Source organism: Stenella coeruleoalba (genome assembly GCF_951394435.1).
Source record: "Stenella coeruleoalba genome assembly, chromosome: 3".
Taxonomy (NCBI): Eukaryota; Metazoa; Chordata; class Mammalia; order Artiodactyla; family Delphinidae; genus Stenella; species Stenella coeruleoalba.
This window is the reverse complement of record NC_137148.1, coordinates 24658819-24674911: the sequence shown is the minus strand read 5'-3', so window position 1 is coordinate 24674911 and position 16093 is coordinate 24658819. Positions and strand designations below refer to the sequence as shown.

Here is a 16093-nt window from a genome sequence, read left to right as displayed (position 1 = left end):
GACAAATTTACAGTTTTTTAAAAATTTTAGACTTAATTTGCTCTTCTTTCTCAAGATTTCTAGTGCAGAGCTTAAGTTACTGTTTTCTTATACTTCCTCCTTTTTAATACATATATTTATTTAAAAGTGTGTCCTTTAATCTGCAGATATTTGGGAATTTCCAGATGTCTTTCAGATGTTGATTTCTAGTTCAATTCCATTGTCTGAGCACTTAATTTGTATGATTTCTATTTTTTTTAATTGGTTAAGGGCTTTTATGGCCAATAATACTGTTTAGTTTTGTGAATGTTTCACGTGAGATTGAGAAGAAGATATATGTATTATGCTATCGTTTGTATGTTGTATTCTATAAATGTCCGTTAGGTCAGGTTGGTTGATAATGCTGTTCAGTTCATATCCTTATTGATTTAATTCATGCTTAACCAGTTACTGAATAAAAGGGCATTGAATTCCCCAAGTATAATAGTGCGATTGTCTATTACTCCTTTAAATTTTAACTTTAGCTGGATGTATTTAGAAGCTCTTTTGTCACATGCATACACATTTAGGATTATGATATCTTCTTGGAGAATTGACCCCTTTATCATTTTATAATGCCCTCTTTAAACCTGATATTCATCCTTGTTCTGAAGTTGATTTTGTCTGAAATTAATACAGCTACTCCAGCTTTCTTTTGGTTATTGTTAGCATGGTATACTTTTTTTTCTGTTCTTTTACTTTTAACTTAGTGGATTCTTTGTACTTTAAGTGTGGTTCCTTTACACAGTGTATATTTGGGTTAAGTTTTTATCTTTTTTGAAAATCTCTGTCAGTGGTGTAGTTAGGACGTTCACATATAAAGTGCTTATTGATATAGTTGAGTTGATATCTTGCATGATCACCATCAAATACATTGTATTGCTTTGTGTATAGTGCAGGTAACTTAGAACTGAGAATTCTCAAGTCCTCCCTCCTGTCCCTTGTGACTTTGCTATCATTCATGTCACTGATCTGTGTGATATACTCACTCAATACATTATGACTGTTATTGCTTTAAAGTTCTCTTTTTAGATCAATTAAGAGTATGAAAAATAAAGAATTTATTTTACCTTTATGTACTTCTTCTCCGACACTCTCCCCTTCTTCTCTCTGTCATTCCTTCTTTTTCTCTGCTCTTTCTTTATCTGAAAGCCCAACTGCATATATGTTACATCTTTTGACAGTCTCACAGCTCTTGGACTTACCATCCTCCTTATTTATTTCTTTATTTTTCTTTGCCTTTCAGTTTGAAAAGTATCTATTGACCTATCTTCAGGTTTATGGATCCTTTTCTGATTTGTATGGAATCTACTAGCGATCCCATGAAAGGCATTCTTCATTTCTGTTACTCTGCTTTCTATGTCTAGTGTGTCTTTTCATTGCTCCTTAGAATATGTACCTCTGCTTATACTACCCATTTTTGATGCATTTTATCTACTTGCAACATTTGTGTCTGAGTCTCATTCTGGTGATAGCCTGGTGTCTTCAGAGTATTTGTGTGTGAGTATGCATGTTTGTCTGTTGTGTCATGTGTGTGTGTTTGACTTTTGGCCTGCCTTGTAACTTTTTGCTGGAAGCCAGACATGTTGCATCAGGTAAAACAAGTGAGGGAAGTAGGACTTTAGGGTCAGGATTTTAATTTGATGAGCAGCACAGTATATATTGTGAGTTTTAGTTATATTTCCTTGGGGCTTCATGTCTCTCTAGTGTCCTTGATTTTGTCTTTCTTCCCTTTTGGATTTCCCTGAGTATTCCTACTCAGAAAGAGTATGTATTGTATCTGTAATCTTCTGTTACTACATTGAAATTTTACTGTTGTGGGTAAAATATGGGTGGATGACAGACTTCTATAGTCTTCTGAATAAATCTCAGTCTTTTCGTGGGCCTGTATCTTAGGCCTGTGACCCTCACAAGTGTTTATACAGTGGCGTGGCATTTATTCCTGGTTCCTTTCCCTTTCCCTAACTGAAACATTCCCATTCTATTTACTTGAAGCTCTCACTGCTGTTGACTATTTTGCTTTTCCTGTTAGGTGAGACAGAAAGGCTTGAGGATAATGGGGTGGAATAAAACTCCCTTTCTCCTAGCTATAAGGCTCTGACAGAGTCTTTTCTGCGAAAGAATAAACCTTTGTCATGGAAAATGCCCTGGGAATAATTCACAATGATACTCTCCTCTCCTTGCCAGAGCTACGAAGGAATCTTTCTCCAGTCTTCACTGTGAGAATTTGATGGTTCCTGGAGGGAGAAAGCCCATGAAGCTGTGGGCCCTTGTGAAACTCTAGCTCCCTTCACTTTCTCATCTGCATGCTAGTCTACACTTATCTTCCAGCAGTTCAACAAAATTGCCATTTAAATGTTCCTACCGGTTTATGGCTCTAGTGGCTTTTTCCCCAGGTAAGCAGCTCCAGGTTGCTGTATTACTCTGGATGTAACTGTCCTCCAGATCTCAGGGCAGCAGTTTGTTCTCGGACTTTAGTTCTCTGATGGGTCTAAGAAAAGTTGTTGATTTTCAGTTTGTCCAGACTTTATTCTTTTTTTTTTTTTTTTTTTTTTTTTTTTGTGGTACGCGGGCCTCTCCCTGCTGTGGCCTCTCCTGCTGCGGAGCACAGGCTCCGGACGCGCAGGCTCAGAGACCATGGCTCACAGGCCCAGCCGCTCCGCGGCATGTGGGAACTTCCCGGAACGGGGCACGAACCCATGTCCCCTGCATCGGCAGGCGGACTCTCAACCACTGCGCCACCAGGGAAGCCACAGACTTTATTCTTAACATAAGGGCAGGGCAGACAACTCGAAGCTCTTTACATGTTAAAGCTGAATCCAGTCAATTTGGTTACACAATGGAATATTACTCAGCCATAAAAAGAAATGAAATTGAGTTATTTGTAGTGAGGTGGATGGACCTAAAGTCTGTCATACAGAGTGAAGTAAGTCAGAAAGAGAAAAACAAATACCGTATGCTGACACATATATATGGAATCTAAAAAAAAAAAAAAAATGGTTCAAGTGAACCTAGAGGCAGGACAGGAATAAAGACACAGACGTAGAGAATGGACTTGAGAACGTGAGGAGGGGAAAGGGTAAGCTGGGATGAAGTGAGAGAGTGGCATGGACATATATACACTACCAAATGTTAAATAGATAGCTAGTGGGAAGCAGCTGCATAGCACAGGGAGAGCAGCTCGGTGCTTTGTGACCACCTAGAGGGGTGGGATAAGGAAGATGCGAGGGAGACGCAAGAGGGAGGGGATATGGGGATATATGTATATGTATAGCTGATTCACTTTGTTATACAGCAGAAACTAACACACCATTGAAAAGCAATTATACTCCAATAAAGATGTTAAAAAAAAAATAGGGGGCTTCCCTGGTGGCGCAGTGGTTGAGAGTCCGCCTGCTGATGCAGGGGACACGGGTTCGTGCCCCGGTCCGGGAAGATCCCACATGCCGTGGAGCAGCTGGGCCCGTGAGCCATGGCCGCTGAGCCTGCGCGTCTGGAGCCTGTGCTCTGCATGGGAGAAGCCACAACAGCAAGAGGCCTGCGTACCGAAAAAAAAAAAAAAAAGGCCTATTTGGGCAAGTTATTCACTTCTCTGATTGCATATTCATTTGCAAAATGTGAAACAGCACATCTTGTATAGGTATATTGTGAGAGTTAAATTCAATGATTGATATGAAAGTTTTTTGTGCATTAGTACTATATAAGTACAAAACATATGACTTGATATTAGTGCCTTTTTATTGCATTCTGAGTTCAGAATAAGCTCTTGTTTTGTGATACATCTATTAGATATAGATAGAAAAACCTACTTTCTTAACCCAATGATTTTATATACTATGGTATGCTGAATAATGGCCTCCCCAAAAGACCACATCCTAATATGTTACCTATATGGCAAAAAGAGACTTTGCAGATGTGCTTAAGGATCTTGAGATGGTGGTATTATTCTGGGTTAGCCAGGAGGGTATGATGTTAATCACAGAAGTCCTTGTAAGAGGGAGGTAGAAGATCAGAGACACTGGAAAAGTGAAGGCAATTTGATGATGGAAACAGAAATTGGAGTGATGTTCAGAGAAAGTGACCATATGTCAAAGACTACTGGAGGCTACTAAAAAGTAAAAATGACAAGGAAATGAGTTTTCCCCTAGATTCTAGAGGAAAACAGCCCTGCTGACACCATGACTTTAGCCCAGTCTGATCTCTGGAACTCAAAGAGAATAAATTTGTGCTGTTTTAAGGCACTAAGTTTGTGGTAATTTGTTACAGTGACAACAGGAAACAAATATATATACTCAGAACTAAGTAAAAACACGGTGTGGTAAATGAGTTCTGTGAGGTTTCTTGAGCCCCAGAGGAAATTTCCCAAGGGTCAGTGATTTGGGGAGCTTGAGCTCACAGAGTTAGGAAACAAATATCTGTATTTGGAGAAATTCTTCAAACAGGACCGAAAGTGAGTTCTATTATAATATTCTAGCAAACATCATGCTTCCCTCCTCTCTCCTCTTGTTCTCTCTCTCTCAAGCTCTCAAGCTCACTTTCTCTCTCTCTCTCTTTTTCTCTCTCTCTTGCGTGCGCGTGTGCGCGCGCGCTCTCGCTCTCTCTTGTCCTCCCTCCTCTTATCCTCCTTTCTTCCAAGACACACACATACACACATACACACACGTATGCAAACTACCTTTTTTATAAATCCTCTCGGTGAGGGAGGCTAAGCACTGGACTCAGGCATTGTGATGCTTTATAGGGATTAAGTGGGGGTGTTGCTAACTCTGCCACCTGTTCCCACCAACTGATTTACGTTTGGAAGTATGGATATCTGATCCAACTATGCATACAAGTATTGAGGATGGGTGCAGAGGTCAAATTTTTTTTTTTTTTTTTTTTTTTTCCAGTACACGGGCCTCTCACTGTGTGGCCTCTCCCGTTGCGGAGCACAGGCTCCGGACGCGCAGGCTCAGCGGCCATGGCTCACGCGCCCAGCCGCTCTGCAGCATGTGGGATCTTCCCAGACCGGGGCACGAACCCGTGTCCCCTGCATCGACAGGCGGACTCTCAACCACTGCGCCACCAGGGAAGCCCAAATATTTTTATATACTTGAAAAAAATCAATGTCATGAGTAACATTAGTTATTTTGGTATACTCTAGCCTGCATTTCCTTGAATATTTTTGCCCCTAGATATTTTAATGGTTGAAAAATGCACGACTTTCCCTGCTCTACCTTCCTCAGGAAAATATTTTTAAATGCATTTCCTTAGTGACTAATCAATCATATTTTATACGAATGATCAAAAGCCTTGGAAGTTTTATATGTAGATGTATATATACATATACATGTAATGGCTTTAATGAAGCAGTAACAGATGTGTGAGATATCTGCGAAACCTGTAGATTGTAATTCTGTGACCTCTGTTCATTTGCAGTGTTCATAATATAAATATAATTATAATGTACTCCACTTATATCATGCTTGAGTACAACACTCCCAACAAAAATATCTGCAAAGTCAACATATCAAACCCAGTGTATTTTTTTAATTACAATAAGGCATTCTTGAAGGATGACTAGTACCCCCAAGGAATAAAATGAAGATTAGGCAAGTGTGTGATTAAAACGGAGGCCCAAAAAAGATTACATTCTCTATGCATTTATTCTCCATAGGATGCACAACCCCCTAAGAGTAAAACGAATACTTTCTAGAGCTGAAAGTCTTCCATTTGGAAAGAAATGCTTAAAATAACAAATTGTGTTTGTTTTATCATCATATTTCCTTGACATATAGAAGAGTCATATTTCCTCATCACATTTCAATAAAAAGCTTCTTTTGACAAAAATTATATTTTGTCACTGCAAGGTATATTGGGCTAGAAATATAGGACACAGAAATATACTGACACTAAAATATATTGAAAATAAAGGGGGAAAAAGGATTGAAAAATAATGGTGTTTATTGTAATAGTTTATTTAGAAAATTAAGTAGATCTTATATAAATACTAGTATTATTATTAGTATGTCTTCTTGTTGTTAAACATTGTAGATTTAACTATAATAGTCACCAAATGCATTGTATCTTTACTATTCTTATTGCCGTTACCGAACCATATGCTATATCTGTACCTTGGCATCTCTACCTTTGTAAATTTCTTAATCATCTGCACACCTTTTTCTTTCTCACCAAAACCTATACTTCCTACTGCATACACTGTTAACATTATCATCTTCTGTATGTAGCTAAAGAAGAAAACCATAATTGGAAGTATATTTTTTGTTAAGTTTTTCTGTTTCTTAGAAATGGTTCATTTAATGTTCATTCATATTTGTTATTTTTAAAATTGTTTCATGTGCTTTTCCTCTGGATTTACTTTTCTTCTAGCTGAAGTACATCTGTTTCTAGTTCTTTAAATGAGAGATCATGTATTCTAAGGTTTCAGTTTTTATATATCTTCAAGTGTCATTTTGCCTCTATTCATGAAAGGTAGACTTCTGGGTATAAAATACTGGGCTAACTATCATTTTTCTTCTATACTTTATGCTTTGCTGTTTTTTGTTTGGTTTTTTGGCTGTGTGGCTATATACTTTGAAATTATTGCAGATGACAGAACTGGCTTTATTTGAATGTAAAATATGCAGATATACAATTGTCCATGTCATTGCTTTAACAGGAAAGATATGTGTCATGTGTAATTGAGAATTCACATGAGCCACATTTCTTTCCAACTCATCTTTACCTATATCTGGCCCTTGGCATTCTGGGTAAAACAGTTGAGTCTCTCTGTATCATTCTCTCCCAACCCCATTAGCTGTAGTATTTTGCAAAGCAGCCTAAGAGCGTAAGAGCTATCAACAACATAGCCTCTGCTTCTATCACTGATTCATGTGTGTGCTACTTCATGGCAAAACTTACCACTTACCATCTCATCCTCAGTTCTTGATGTGTTGAAAGCTGGCCTTTGGTTTTATTGCATAACAATGGCCAATATCAAGACTTTTTCCCCCCTGTTTTTTGGAAATGCATTTTCTGTTGGCCTGTAGCCATATGCTCTTCCTGGGTTAACTGAGGAAATTTCCTTAGCAATTTGAAAGCTTACTGGGCTGATTTTGTGAAAGTGCTTCATTCAATGTGTGAAGTACGTGATACCGTGGGTCTTCTGGATTTGAAATGTGGACTTCTGATTTGCCTTCATGAGCAGTTCATCGAAGAATGTTTCTGGGTGTTGCTGTTGTTGTTTTGTTTTGCTTTATAAAATGTGCTGATCATAACATTTTAGATAAGTGCATGAATCGTGTTTGACTAAATTGCTGAAAAGCAAATGGGAGATGGCAACAAATACATGAACATTTTGTGAACAAGATGCTCCCTGTGTTAAGCTATTTCCGATGTAAATTATTCCTCCTTGGCAGTATGATTCTGTTCAGTTTTAAATTATGATGGTACTATAGAATTTTATAGTTAGCAGAGGACTTTGAAAACCTCATTTTTAACAATAAGGAACCCAACAGTGAAGAAAGAAAGCATTCAATTCACATAAGAAATACAGTTAATTAATAACAGACTGAGAACTAGTACTCAGGTCTTGTCATTTTCTGTTTAGTTTCCTGCTTTAACTTTTAAACTATTTATTCAAGTAATCTATTTTAGAGACATATAGGAGCAACTATTTCATAATGACTAAAATTTCACATTTAATTCATTTGCTTATTGTTTTTGCAAAGCACACATGCAAAAATAAAACGAAATCAAATAAACAAGTATTTTGCTAGCAAATACTAACATTTGGTTCAGGGCAAATGTTTCTTGTTTTCTGTTTCATTTAAAATAAACGTTGGCTTAGCTATATTTTGTGTAAATAGCATGTTTTTAGCACATCAATAAAACTTTATTTAATTTATGTGCTGCAGCTGTCAACTACATGCAGATCCTGTTAGTGCAGTGAGATGGAAACCTTTCCCTGAAATCTTGTTAAAAATACCTCTGGGAATTCATATTCATATCCGTTTAAGAGAGTGGATAAACAGAATCTGCCTAGCATAATTGGGGGAAAAAATCAATAAGATTCTCTTATCAAGTGTCCTCTTTGCTTTCTGGTTATTGTTAGCACAGTAACTATAGAGAAGGAACTATTTCTAGTCTTTAATCTGTTCTATTTATTTTCAAAATTGTATTATAGTTCTTTTAGAAAGTAAAGACAAATATCCTATGAATTTTGGATACAGATCCATTACTTCAATGTATCATCAGCCATTTCATAAGTATCTTAGAGATGAGATTATAAAATTAACCTCTGATTTTATGGGACACTGGAGTTTAGAGAGAGTAGGTCATTACTCAAGGCTGGTCAGTGGAGAGCAAGATGAAATTTTAACCTAGGGATCTGATGCCTCCGTGCACTTTCCCACTCTACTTCACTGTCTTTGATGACATACACGTCTTTGATCCATTCAGAAATATTTGATCACTTAAATAGTGTGATTGATTCAAATTGAAAGCATCGGTTGATTAAAAAGGCAAATGTATTTTTAAAAATTAAAATAAATATTAATAAATATAAATGAATAGAACACTTTTAAAGACAAATTTTAATGATAGCAAATTTGACTGTATCTTGTTTAAAATTCAGCAGATATTATTGACTTAGCTTGTGCTGCTATAATAAGATACCATAAAGTGGGTGGCTTATCAACAACAGAAATTTATTTTTCACAGTACGGTGGGCTGGGAATTCCAAGATCAAGGTACAGGCTGATTTAGTGTCTGGTGAGAGCTCTTCCTGGTTGCCGACAACCATCTTACTGCTTGCTGTGTCTTCACATGGCAGAAAGCAAGCTAGTTCTCTGGCCTCTTCTTATAAGGACACTAATCCCATTCATGAGGGTTGCACCCTCATGATCTAATTATCTTCTAAAGGCCCCACCTCCAAATACCGTCACAGTGGGATTCGATTTTCAACATATGAATTTTGGGGGCGACACAAACTTCAGTTCGTAACATTATGGACAAAGCTGTAGGTGAGACAAGTCCTTTTCTCTCACACCTTGAAATGGTTTATATAATCATTTAGAGACACAGCTGACAAATACCTGTGTGAGGGATCAAATAGCTTCTCTCAGAAGCAGGTGCTCTGGTGCTACAGGCCTGAAAGAAGGTACAGGTGGTTGAGCCAAAAGACCAGGAGAGATACTAATTCTATGAACCGAAACGCTAAATAAATATTTATAGATGCAAATAAACTAAAATATTTGAAATATTTAGACTTTTCTTTCACCCCATTGATAATCCCTATCCAAATAGTGAGTTAAATGATCTATTTGGAGTGTAAAGTAATGCAGTTATAATGGCAATGACTTTACCAAACTAAAACTCAAAATTGGGGACTGAAGATAGGATTTGTAAATCAGTTTTAGAAGCCTCCAAAATGCTTTGATTCTATATCTCTCTATGCCAAAATAGCCACTAAATTTACTGAAGGAAGAATAAAAGTCGAGTAAAAAGTTTGGGGAGCAGGATATATCAATAAAACTATCTTAGGAGTAGATAAAGAATGTCTTTAATGTTGTGACTGTTTCTTGATTATGGTGTTTTGATTATAGTGACACTCAAAAGCTCAAAAACATAATCTTGTGGATATAAACCTGCAAAGTTATGTCTCCTGGTGTAATTTCTGACAGCTTTCCTTACTTAAAATAGACACTTATCAAATAAATATATTCCATTTCAATTAGTTAATTTTTATAATATCCTTAAGAAAACAATGTGAAACATTTGATCCTTGAAATGGGTACATCATTTCTGTAGATCAAGTTGAAATAGATTAATTTAATTTTAAAATATAGTTTTCAAGTTGTAATTCAGAACTGGATATCCTTAAGTGCATCTCTGCTAATTAAAAAAAACACACAATTTTAAATGTTGGCTTTTTTTTATGATTCTGCTGATGAGAATGAAGAAAGTGCAGTTAAATGATTGTGAGCTGTGGAGGCATAAAATTTGATACTATCAACTAATCAGTATGCTTAGTCATCTGTTCTCACTTTATGTGTAAAAATGTAAAGGCATTTCTGTAATACTGCCTTCTGTGTTTATCTGAAGGTTATATTCAAATTCTTAGCTTTCTAAAAATCAAGTATGCATCAAAAACTCAGAGGAATATCCCATCTATCACCACAGTTTTTATCTTCAACAAAAGCATGTATTTTTCCTAATAAGATATTCATAGGATCTGTTAAATTCATTTTTTGAGTTCTAGATTACATCAAAATATGGCAGTAGATTTGAGTTTTGCGGATGACTGCATCAAAGAATGAATGATTGGAAACCCAATGTGATATACTATTCCACGTTTCATGTTTTAAATAGAGAGAGGAATGCCATAATCTATAATTTAATTCAATGAGCTTTGAAGTAGAATGGTACATTCTGCTATTTCTAGTTTAAGCAATACAGCCACAGAATTTTTATTTGACAGGGATTGGGACGTCATCCCATTTCTTATTGATTTAAGTTTAACAACAGATAGACATCTCATAAGGAATGAAAACAGAGAGGGCGATAGAAATGTTACCTGGGGAAAGAATGTGTCAAATGCTCTCAAGTAAATTAAAACTATAACATTTGAGGTTTTGTCTTGTTTTGGTAAATGCTACTTTTGTTAATTTTTTTTCAAGTCTCCACTTTATAATGAAAAAATAATTTGAGTACCTAGGCAACCTGTTAAGTCTCCTAAAGGTTTTGGTGTTTAGAACTCCCTGGTTATACTATGCACATAATGAATTGTCCCCCTTGATGTGATAAATTATGTATTAGAATAATGGACATATCAATCAGTGGAGCTGTGTAAGTGAAACACACAGCTTTTGGCAAAGCAAATTCTGCATGTTTACATTTATCACCCAAATGCCTTGACTTTAATGTAGACCTTTGAGATGCATTTATTAATCATGATTTCATTAAAAATGTTGGCAAACTAATGACTTTTATTTGTCAGAAATATTGCTGATGATATACTGCTGGTATCCAAAAACACTAATCTTCTTTTTGCTACTTAACCTTCTGTGTGATTGTTAAACAGTAACTTGCATGAGACATTATATTTTAGATTACTAGAAAGGTCTTGGTGTCAGAACTAATCAGATTGTGTATTTGCTGATAGCGGAATGGTGTGGCGTTTTCAAGTATAGTTCCAGTTAGATGTTCACTTACATCTGTTGAAGAAGGAAGAGTTCTACTCTAGGGGAAAATGAGTGCTTTTACTGTTATTATGAATGGAATGATTAATGGTACAAATTGTTAGCGTTTTAATATATTTCAGTGATTATGAAAAACTTGGTTTGAGTAAACTACTCAAAATAACCAAGTGTATTTTCCTTTATGACCTCTTTTTCTTCTATAAATAAAAATACCTATTGTGATACAAAATCTAAGCAAGTTACTCTGTGGGGAAAGAAAATTGAACTTTTCCATAATCCCAAAGAATTTAGTCTACTTGGCTAGACAAAAATTGTTATGGAAAGTGATAGACTAATAAAATACACTATATATTTGTGAAATACCTATAAATAATAAAACAAAAAATGGGAAAATGAATAATGCAAAACATAGTACTGTTGCTTTAGAAAAGGAGAGAGATCTTTGTGATTTTTTTCTATAAATTATATTTAGTACAGTTTATAATTAGACTAATAATTTGAAGTTTCCTGGGATAATCTATTTCCTGGTGTTTAGAAAACAATCATTGAAGTACATTATTGAGTCAGTTTTAGGGTATGATATTAACTTTGTAAGTTTGTTTTTCTGTTTTCATAAAAGGTAAATTATTATATATTATATATTATAGCTTCATTTACTAGAACTTACTTAAAGAATGATTCAGTTAATTTTCTAGGTAAAAAAATAGGTGCTTTGTGTGGTTTTGTTGCTAATTAAAATCACCCAGGTGAAAAGGTTCTTAGGCTCCATGTTATGTATCTAAGAGTCCTCAATCTGGAATTGGTGACCACATATTTTTCTGAGTAACTAGACATACACTTGGCCCTTGTAAGAGCCAAGTCTCTTGCTGGATCCTGTCTATTTCTCTCATACATTCTCTTGTTGATTTTCATAAAATGGAAAACTTCCTTAACTCAGATTTCTTTGTTGTTACACATAGATATAAACCAGAAGAAACTTATAAAGTTGAAGTGAATTGCCTCTGAAGGCAGGTCTTTGTCTTCTTTATTATAATCATTTTAATACATTTCAAGTTATAAATTAGGGGTGTGTGTGTGTGTGTGTGTGTGTGCCTATATATATAGAGATAGATATGTATATATATAAGACTTTGATTAAAAAGTAAATACCTCCTTTTAAAAGGAGCCAGTAGAAGAGCAAGCCAGTTAGAAGGAAGAGAAAATAAAAGGGCCTGGAGGCAGGAATAAGCTTAGTGTGTTCAGGTAATTGTTGTGAGGAAGATGGGAAAGAGATTGCTAGAGTATAATGGATGAGGAAGAGTCATCTCAGTAAAAAGAGGAGCAATTGAAGAATAGGAGAGTATAAAACGACTCCTGGGGCTTCCCTGGGGGCACAGTGGTTGAGAGTCTGCCTGCTGATGCAGGGGACACGGGTTCGTGCCCCGGTCCGGGAAGATCGCACATGCCGCACGCAGAGCGGCTGGGCCCGTGAGCCATGGCCGCTGAGCCTGCGCGTCCAGAGCCTGTGCTCCGCAACGGGAGAGGCCACAACAGTGAGAGGCCCACGTACTGAAAAAAAAAATAATAAATTTAAAAAAAAAAAAAAAAAAAAAACGACTCCTGTGAGGTGTGTCTCTTCTTCAAGGTTGCTCTCTGAAATTGGTTGTTATCTGGAGATGGTTGACTACTCCCATGTTCAGTCCACACTCAACTATATCCTTCCCAATTGATTCCAAAGGCCATCTGGGAAAAAAAGATTGTTTCATCTTTGTCCTAGGTTTCCCCTGTCCTAGCAAAGGATCTGAAGCATAAAAAAATCCACGAAATGTAATTTGCTTTCTTTTTGTTAATTGGAGATCGAAGAAGGCCTTAGAGATGTAGTTGCAACCCATAATTTTATAATGAAAAGATGAAAACAAGTAGTAAGACAAATATCATTTGGTAGAGTTGGGATTATAACTTATGATTCTAGTCTCCTAATGCAGAGTTGCAACCTTACCTGACATTGTTATTAACAGTCTAAAGGGAAATAATGCCATTTGCAGCAATATGGATGGACCTAGAGATGTCATACTGAGTGAAGTAAGTCTGGCAGAGAAAGACAAATTACATTCAACTTATATGTGGAATCTAAAAAAAAAAAAGAATACAAGTGAACTTATTTACAAAACAGAAATAGAGTCACAGACATAGAAAACAAACTTATGGTTACCAGAGGGAAAATGGGGGGAGGGATAAATTGGGAGATTGGGGTTGACATGTACACACTACTATATATAAAATGGATAACTAATAAGAACCTACTTTATAGCACAGAGAACTCTACTCAGTACTCTGAAATGACCTATATGGGAATAGAATCTGAAAAAGAGTGGATATATGTATATGTATAACTTATTCACTTTGCTTGTACATCAGAAACTAACACAACATTGTAAATCAACTATACTCCAATAAAAATTAAAAAAAAAAAGCACACAGGAAGTGGAAAAGAGAAGTCTAAAGGGATAAAGCCAAAATATCCCTAATAAGCCAAATAAACTTTGGGAGGGTCCAAGAAATTTTGAAAGGTCTTGAAGAGCTAAATTTAATACTAGAATTTTTAAAATAAAAGAGTTTTTAAAAGGGAAGTTTTGTTGTTGTTGTTTAGTTAATCAGTTTAATGATTATCAAGTGAGAATCAGAGAAAGATGTGGTTTTCAGTTTTCAACTTGGATGAAATGCACATCATCTTGACCCCATAATTCTATTTTTCCTAAATGAATCTATTATGTTTTGTGACGAAAATATCAAGTCATCAAGAAATTAAAGAAGCATCAGCAAAGGGAGACTAGGACAGGGGTTCATCCATGGTAAATTTTCATTTTATTTGTCAGATTTTAGAAATCAGCTGTTATAATGCATATAAAGAAAAAAATAAATGTTTAAATATTGTAAGAATTTAATTTCAGAGAGTGTGCACTCTTACTTTTTTGGGTATCATCCTATGTGTAATTATCAACCAAATGAGAATAAAATATTATTCTTTTTTTAACATAATTTCCGTGCTTGCATCATGTACAATGTAGTAAAATTAACCACCTTAGCATGAGTTATGTCTTACTAACTAAATAGTTCATTTAAGTGTAATGGCATAAGGAACATGACATTAGGTTGTTATAAGGGTAGTTTATGTAAACGCTTTCCATGGAAAAAAAATTTAACCTGGGCCTGAACTATGGATCAGTAAACTCCAGGTTATTTGGAAGAATATGCTTCTTATCTTGAGGCAGAAAGTGCACTTTATTTTCAGGAAGCCTACGTAAGTTTTTGGCTCATATCCCTAAAGTACCCTGTTTCACTTCTGTTCTATTTGCTTAGTCTGCCTAATTTGAAAAAAAGTTTCCCTTTTCAACACAAGTGCTATTTTAATAACTCCCTTAAGGATCCAGGGAGAGAGAAAATCATCAGTCCAGCTTCCTCTATGGCTTCTGTGGTGGAGAGATGAGCCTGTTAAACACTCTATGTTGATACCAAACAGCTAAGGTCACTGACGGGGATTAGAGCAAGAGAAGGCGAGGAAGACTATCTCTAACAATGTGGGAGGTGGCGGCTGTGAATGAGGCCTGGGGACTCATATCTTTGTCAGCCACACATTGTTGAAAGTGGGAATCTTGGGATGAAGCTAGAACGAACTTCTTTGGAGCAAAAGCTGTCATAGAAACTGAACAGTAGAATCCCTCATTTATAAGTAAGGAAATTGATGGCTGAAGAAGGTATGTTTTATATGACAAGTTTGTGAAAGGTATTATACAGTTCTGAATTTATAAAAATCTGAGCCCATTGCTCTTTCATTTTGTCCATCCAACTAGTTAAAATTTAAATAGCATTTATTTATCAGGAGTCTATTTTGTGCCATTAATTTCCTTATTGGAAATTGACAGTGAGCCACAAAAACCCTGTTCCTACCCTCATAGAAGTTACTTTATGTGAATTAGATCGACAGATATTTGTGTAGTAGCATTAAATAGAATTTTCAAAGAAGGCTTTAAAATACTGTGAATATTTTTCCTTCAAACAGATGGTACATTAAATCACCAACAGTCAGAAACTCATTTATCCATTTTCCTCTAACCCTTAGGCCAGTTGAAAAAACAAATCTTGCAATAAAATTATGCTATTATATTCCAAGTTTAAAATTTTAAAAAATTCTATTTCTTGAGAAGTCCAGAATTGTCTTCCAGTAAAACCATTATTAAAACCAATATGATAATGAAATAATTGGTAAAGACTTCGACTTCATGGAAGTTTTTCCTCCATTGAGCATTTGACTCCCATGCATAAAAGACAGAATGATAAGGAATGAATAATAACATCTTTGAAGGATGTTGCATTGCTTGAGCAAATATAAGAATGCAAATTAAAAGCATGCCTCAGTTTTACACCTCACAAGTTATGGTGGTGGACACAAATTCCCTGGCTCCAAACAATGAAAATTTGGTCACTGTGAATCAAATGAGGAATCAAACTATCCAAAGCTGCATTTTGAGTTAGGCAATTTTGTCTATAAACTGTTCAAATTACATAGAAAGAATGATCTCAGAATTGAAAGCAATGATTTTGTCCCTAATTACTTTAATATTTAGCTTAATTTTCTGTTTTCCTTGTCCTCTAGAGATAATTACGATGAACTACCCCTGCTCTATTCCCACCACAAACATATGGAAACAAAGCAAAGATTCACAGCTCTAAGGAATGGCTTGTCTATAGAGATGGAAGGAACAGAACCCTGAATTAGCTTCCCACTTTCCACTGATGTATTAGCCCAGTGATACTGACCTCAGTTCCAATATTGTGCGTAGCTTTGTATGTTCTGCTTTTGTGTATTTTCTTAGACAGTAAAACCAGGGTGTTCCAGATGCTCCAAAGGAAGGCTT

The 16093-nt window shown here is 35.8% G+C and overlaps 1 protein-coding gene across 5 annotated transcripts in view; it reads left to right on the top strand.

Moving 5' to 3' along the window:
- Positions 1-16093, top strand: part of LOC307184502 (uncharacterized protein) — a 300163-nt gene that overhangs the window by 27704 nt on the left and 256366 nt on the right. The window lies entirely within an intron of this gene.